The sequence below is a fragment of the Leuciscus leuciscus genome (genome assembly GCF_965113295.1).
Source record: "Leuciscus leuciscus genome assembly, chromosome: 18".
Classification (NCBI taxonomy): Eukaryota; Metazoa; Chordata; class Actinopteri; order Cypriniformes; family Leuciscidae; genus Leuciscus; species Leuciscus leuciscus.
Window position 1 is genome coordinate 35,711,831 of NC_138742.1, and position 7,056 is coordinate 35,718,886.

The following is a 7,056-nucleotide window of genomic DNA, read 5'->3' on the forward strand; positions in this document are numbered from 1 at the left end:
TGTATATCAAGATGTTGGAATTATTTTGTGATACTGTCTGATATAGTAGCATCCATGATAACTTTGTGTTCTTTGTTCCAATAAAAAAAAGTAAAAAAAAAAAAAAAGAAGAACTAGATATTGTGACAGAAACTATTAACTCTCTCTCTTTTTGCAACCGGTCGTTGCAATTTATACCTGTTTTTGTACATGACGTTTCTTTTTGCATGTTCTTTATGTTCGTTATGTCGAGCAAATAACACCTACAGTCGGCATGATCTCCTTAAAATCGGATTATGTTATGAACAGGCCGTAACAAGAGAGTTTCTTCGCACACACACTATTCCAGTGTCGTTAGCGAGGAGCCCCGGCTCTCCATGGATTATCATCCCAGCAGGGAGGAGGCGCAGACGGCGGAGAGAAAGAAGGCAAAAGAGAGGCTGCAGGGCGGGCGTGCTAAAAAGGCTACGGAGGCAGCCGTTCAAACCACCGCTACCTAGCCTCTTTCTCACAAATGCAAGATCACTTGCAAACAAGATGGATGAATTGAGGCTACAGACTGCATCAAACAACATATTGAAAAATGCGTGCATTATGCTCATCACGGAGACCTGGCTTCACCAATTTATCCCAGATTCTGCCATTGAGCTAGCAGGCTACATCACACAGCGCCATGACAGAACAGAAAACTCCGGTAAGAGCAGGGGAGGGGGGCTTTGTGTGTATGTAAACAATAGCTGGTGTACTAACACAGTGACTATAGATAGTCACTGTTCCTCAGATCTGGAATATCTAACTGTTAAATGCAGACCCATCTATCTCCCAAGGGAGTTCACTGTGATCATAATAACGGCTGTTTACATTCCACCGGATGCTAATGCTAGCTCAGCTATTGAACTTTTGCATGCAAGCATTACCAATAAGCAGAGTATGTATCCTGATGCGGTGCACATTATAGCAGGGGATTTTAATCATGCAGACTTAAAGACAGCACTCCCTAAATTCCATCAGCATGTTAAATGTGCTACGAGGGGAGATAACATCCTGGACAAGGTATATTCCAACATCAAACTGGGTTACAGGGCCAGACCACTACCACACCTGGGCCAGTCCGACCACTTGTCCTTGTTTTTAATCCCTGCATATGCCCCCATCAGGAAAACTGCTCCTGTCACCATAAAGACCGTTGTCACATGGCCAGAGGGTGCCTACCAACAGCTGCAGGACTGCTTTGAGAGGACCAACTGGGAGGTTTTTGAAAATCAGGACCTGGAGGTGTTCGCAGACAGTGTTCTGTGCTATATTAAGAACTGCATAGAGACTGTCACAGTGAACAAACACATTCGGGTATACCCCAACCAGAAGCCCTGGATGACACGGGAGGTCCAGCAGCTGCTAAAAGAGAGGGATACCGCCTGGAGGTCCGACAACATAGATCTCTATAGCACAGCCCGAGCCAACCTGAAGAGGGGCATCACTGAGGCCAAGGCAGCCTACAGGAGGAGGATAGAGAGCCATCTGAGCAGTAACAACAGCAGGCAGGTGTGGCAGGGAGTTCAGCATCTGACCAACTACAGGACCAACTTTGGGGCTGTGGAGGGTGACCCCGCACTGGCAGAGGAGCTCAACATCTTCTTTGCCCGTTTTGAAGCTACAGCACCAGAGACGGCACCACTACACCACATGGCCCACAGCGGCATAAACCTCACAATTGAAGAGCATGAGGTGAGGCGCGCGCTGCGGGCCATCAACCCAAGGAAGGCAGCTGGTCCGGATGGCATCCCGGGACGTGTGCTGAAAGACTGTGCAGATCAGCTGGCTGGAATCTTTACAAAGATCTTCAACCAGTCCCTGGCACAGTCTACTGTACCACCCTGTCTGAAATCCTCGACCATAGTCCCCCTGCCCAAGAAACATCACATCTCTAGCCTTAACGACTATCGACCAGTAGCACTCACCCCTGTGGTGATGAAGTGCTTTGAGAAACTGGTCCGTAGTTACATCACAGCAGCTCTGCCCCGCAGCCTTGACCCTCACCAGTTTGCCTATAGAGCGAACCGATCCACAGAGGACGCCATAGCCATAGCACTCCATACTGGCCTATCACACCTGGAGCAGCAGGGGAGCTATGTGCGGATGCTCTTTGTGGATTATAGCTCTGCTTTTAACACCATCCTCCCACACAAACTGGTGGTCAAACTGGCAGACTTGGGACTTCCACACACCCTCTGCATGTGGATTAATAGCTTTCTCACTGACCGCAGGCAACAGGTCAGAGTGGGCCACCACACATCCACAGTCCTAAGCCTCAGTACCGGCTCTCCCCAGGGCTGTGTGCTGAGTCCCTTACTGTACTCTATCTACACGCACGACTGTTCCGCTGTCCATCATTGTAACACCATGGTGAAGTTTGCGGATGACACCACAGTGGTGGGGCTCATCTCTGGGGGGGGGGGGATGAGTTGGCCTACAGAGATGAGGTGGAGCAGCTGTCAACATGGTGCAAGGCCAACAACTTGATCCTCAACACCTCAAAAACTAAAGAACTTGTCATAGATTACAGGAGGAAGACAACAGAGATCCCATCATTATACATCAATGGGGACTGTGTGGAGAGGGTAGCAGATTTCCGCTTCCTGGGAGTCCACATTGAGAAGAGCCTATCCTGGGGCGTTAATACTTATGAGCTGCTGAAAAAGTCCAAGCAGAGATTGTACTTCCTGAGAATACTCAGGAGGAATAACATTACACAATCGCTGCTGGTGTCTTTCTACCGTGCCTCAATTGAGAGCGTACTGACGTACTGCATTTGCATATGGTACACCAGCTGCACAGCGGCTCAGAGAAAAATTCTCCAGGGGGTCATCAACACAGCTCAAAGGATTGTTGGCTGCCCTCTCCCCACATTGGAAGAACTACACAGGTCACGTTGTCTCAAAAAAGCCCAGAACATTATAAAGGACACCCACCATCCTGGTCACTCACTGTTTGAACTCTTGCCTTCAGGCAGACGGTACAGATCAGCTAATACAAGGACAAATAGGTTTAAACATAGTTTTTACCCTACTGCAATAACAACTCTCAATGCTGCTATTAAATAACAAAATAGGCACGTCTGTTAGATTGTGTGTGTATGTATATGTGTGTGTGTGTGTGTGTGTGTGTGTGTGTGTGTGTGTGTGGGGGGGGGGGGGGGGGGGTTATAGGAAAATATTTGTTTTTAAATATATTTTATTTTATATACATTTTTATCTACTTACTGATGGATGCATTGACTGGAGAGCACTTTTAAATTTCGTTGTATTGATTACAATGACAATAAAGATCTATTCTTCTATTCTTCTTCTTTTCCAGCACTTTAGACACAGTTGCTCCTTTGCGCTTAAAGAAGATTAAAGAAAATAGTCCAACGCCGTGGTACAACGAGCACACTCAGGCCCTTAAGAGAGCAGCCAGAAAAATGGAGCGCAACTGGTAGAAAACAAAACTAGAGGTGTTTCGCATTTCATGGAAAGAGAGCTCGATTGCATATAGAGAGGCTTTAAAAGCTGCTAGATCTGCTTATTTTTCAAACCTATTACAGAAAATAAACAAAACCCTAGGTGTTTATTTGAAATTGTGTTAAACGAACGAAAAATAAATCCTCAACCCCAGACATTTCTAAACAACACAGCAGTAATGACTTTATGAACTTCTTTACTAACAAGATTGATAATATCAGGGAGAAAATTATAACTATGCAACCGTCTACTACAGTATCGCATCAGGCAGTGCATTGTAGTCTCCTTGAAGAAAAATTTGATTCATTCGTTGCTATAGGAGAGGAAGAATTTACTAAACTCGTTAAATCATCTAAATCGACAACATGTATGTTAGACCCTATACCGACTAAGCTACTGAAAGAGATGCTTCCAGAGGTCACAGATCCTCTTCTTAATATCATTAATTCATCTTTGTCGATAGGATATGTACCGAAAACTTTTAAGCTGGCTATGATTAAACCGCTTGTTAAAAAACCGCAACTTGATCCTACAGAATTAGTCAATTACAGGCCGATCTCGAATCTACCTTTTCTGTCAAAGATACTAGAAAAGGCAGTATCCTCACAACTATGCTCCTTTTTAGAAAGAAATGGTATCTGCGAGGATTTCCAGTCAGGATTTAGACCGTACCATAGTACCGAGACAGCTCACATTAGAGTTACAAATGATTTGCTCTTATCATCCGATCGTGGTTGTATCTCTCTATTAGTGTTACTCGATCTAAGTGCTGCATTTGACACTATCGACCATAACATTCTTTTAAATAGACTCGAAAATGATGTTGGCATTAGTGGAATTGCACTAGCATGGTTTAACCCTCTGATGGTCCTCTGTCATTTCTGACCGAATAATTTTCTGTTTTGAATTTCTAAAAATCACAGCTTCATCGGAAGGTTATGATACTTGGTGACTTTTCTGGGATTAGGTATGTGAATACAAAAAAAAAATTGAGGTCATGATCCGAGCATGCTAAGTGGTCGAAAAAAAATAGTCACACTCGTGGTCTTCGGTCAAAAATGACCGACCCATAGGAAATGAATGGGAAATTTACAAAAATACAAAAATTCTCTGAATTTTTGTCTGTACAATCTACAAATCGGACACGATTCTAAAAAAAAGTACACCGTAGTAAAGGGGTGACACTCTACAACATCAAGAGTGCAAAAAATTCACACCCACCCACACACACACACATACAAACACACGTTTATACACATACACACCAATAAATTCAGATTACAAAAATCTGTTTTGAATTTTTTAAAATCACAGCTTCATCAGAATGTTACGAAACTTGGTGACTTTTCTGGCATTAGGTATGTGAACACACAAAAAAATTAAGTTCATGATCCGAGCATGCTAAGTGGTCGTAAAAAAATTAGTCATGATTTTGGTCTTCGGTCAAAATTACCCCCATAGGAAATGAATGGGAAATTGACAAAAACACAAAAATTCTCTACAAATCAGCCACGATGCAGAAAAAAAGTGCTCAGCTATGAAGGGGTGAAGCTCTAAAACATCAAGAGTGAAAAACAAACCATAATTAATAATTATAATTAATATATGTATATATAATTAATATAATAATTATTAAAATGATTAAAATAATAATTAATAAAATGTTATAAACCTTGGCAAAAAGTATTATTTGAGAATTTCTAAAAAAAATACATTCAATCCACATCTTAAAAGTAAGTAATTTGGTCCAAAAACAACTAGAATTCACAAACATCTCCATTTAGAGCTATACAGGCATCTAGTGGTAAACCCATGCAATAACATGTTTTATTTAATTTTATGTTTAACTCCCTGAGGTCTACGGTATCGCCGGCGATACCAGCTCGCTTTTTTTTTTATCAATGTAAAAGAAACTCATAAATACTCTGTTGACTTTGATTTTCCATAGGAGTTTCATACATCAATCGATTCTGTTAAATGTGTATTATTTTTGTGTATACTCACAATAAAAACAAAGTGTTGTGCTTTTTGCCAAATAAAGAAAAATAAACACGAAGCGAGTTCTGCCTTCTCTCTGCCAGTGAAGTCCATTCTGAAACGCGTCCGAAAATGAACAATAACTCAGCGAATACTCAGTCAAACAGGCATACAGACACACAGGCATGAAGCTTGAATTCTCTTCTTTTAAATGAAGTAATTTATATAAAAAACAAATATTCTCATCTTGTGAAATCTGTATTAAAAGAGAGCGATTCCAGTCGAGCTCATCTCATCTCATTACGTTATAATCGGCCCCGCCCACGGAGAGCGCGCGCTATTCAAACGCAAATGACTGAGACGATCCCATACAAACTGTGAACGCCCACATATCAGCTCGAGAAAACACATCAAGTTTATTCAGATAAGTGTAGTTGTCTAAACTGTCTCGCAGCGCTGTGAGGAATAATAATAATGGAAAACTTACCTCAGAAGTGCTGGTATTTCGAGGAGCAACGGATGGAATAATGTAGTAAGTTTTTTTTTTCATTCTCAAGTAAATCGCGTTTCTGTGTGAATGAATGAACGGCAGAGATGCGCTGTTTACCACAACTCGCAAAAAGACGGTTTAAATTTGAATTGCGTTTCTGTGTGTGAATAAATGATCTGCTTTTAGCAAACTATTTTGCTATACTGAGTAAAATCGATTGAAATATGTTGAAATAAAATGTATTTGTATAAGCAACGTATTAAACTGCAAATTAACATTTATATTCCTTATAATAAAAACGAAAGACCTATGTTACAGACATATGAAAGACAACATTTCGTTGATTAGTTTTGGATAGATTACACATTTTTACTGTAAAATATCTGCCACCTCAAATAAGCTTTTGTTTGCCAATTTTTGCTAATATGTTAAATATAGTATGTTTTGTCAATGTAGGCTATATTCGAAGATTGAAATATGTATGATAAAATGTATACTTTAGTTTTTACAAAGAAAGATTACAATTGTTGTTGTAATTGTAACCTTTTTGTAACGACAATGACTATGACATGCGGTCACATGCTGTTCAAATTAGTAAATCCTGATCTCCAAGTCTGCTTGAACGGTCAAAATTGCATCTTTGTGGCTCCCCCGAGGGACATTTGAGTCACATAAGGAAACCCTGTTTTCTTAGAATCCCCTCTAAAACCCCCATTTCAGCTCTGGACTCCCTGTGACTTTTACAACCTCACAGACTCGTGACATTCCAGAACACACACACACGTACACACACACACACACACACACACACACACACACACACCAACATCCTTTTGTGTTTAACTTAAAATGTGCGTAACTCAGACTGGTATCTGAATTTCCTGTATGTATGTGTGATTAATGTTGTTGTGATCATACAGTTATGATCTTCGAGTGTTTGGATCTGAAATGTATTTTTGAAGAATGTTCTCCCAGTAGAATCGCATCCCGTAACCCGAGCTCATTGGCAGGTCATAAAATTTGACCACAGAGCTATCCAGCCCTATGCATGAGATAACAGGGTCGCAACATTCCAACACACACACACATACAAACACACTCTGGACTGTG

At 41.2% G+C, this 7,056-nt stretch overlaps 1 long non-coding RNA gene across 1 annotated transcript; it reads left to right on the top strand.

Annotated features, from left to right (window-relative positions):
• Positions 1 to 4,336: 4,336 nt before the first annotated feature.
• On the top strand, positions 4,337 to 5,535 carry LOC309480373. The gene is made up of 2 exons (XR_014199603.1): positions 4,337 to 4,473; positions 4,864 to 5,535. It is a non-coding gene; the product is annotated as an uncharacterized lncRNA (long non-coding RNA).
• Positions 5,536 to 7,056: the final 1,521 nt, after the last annotated feature.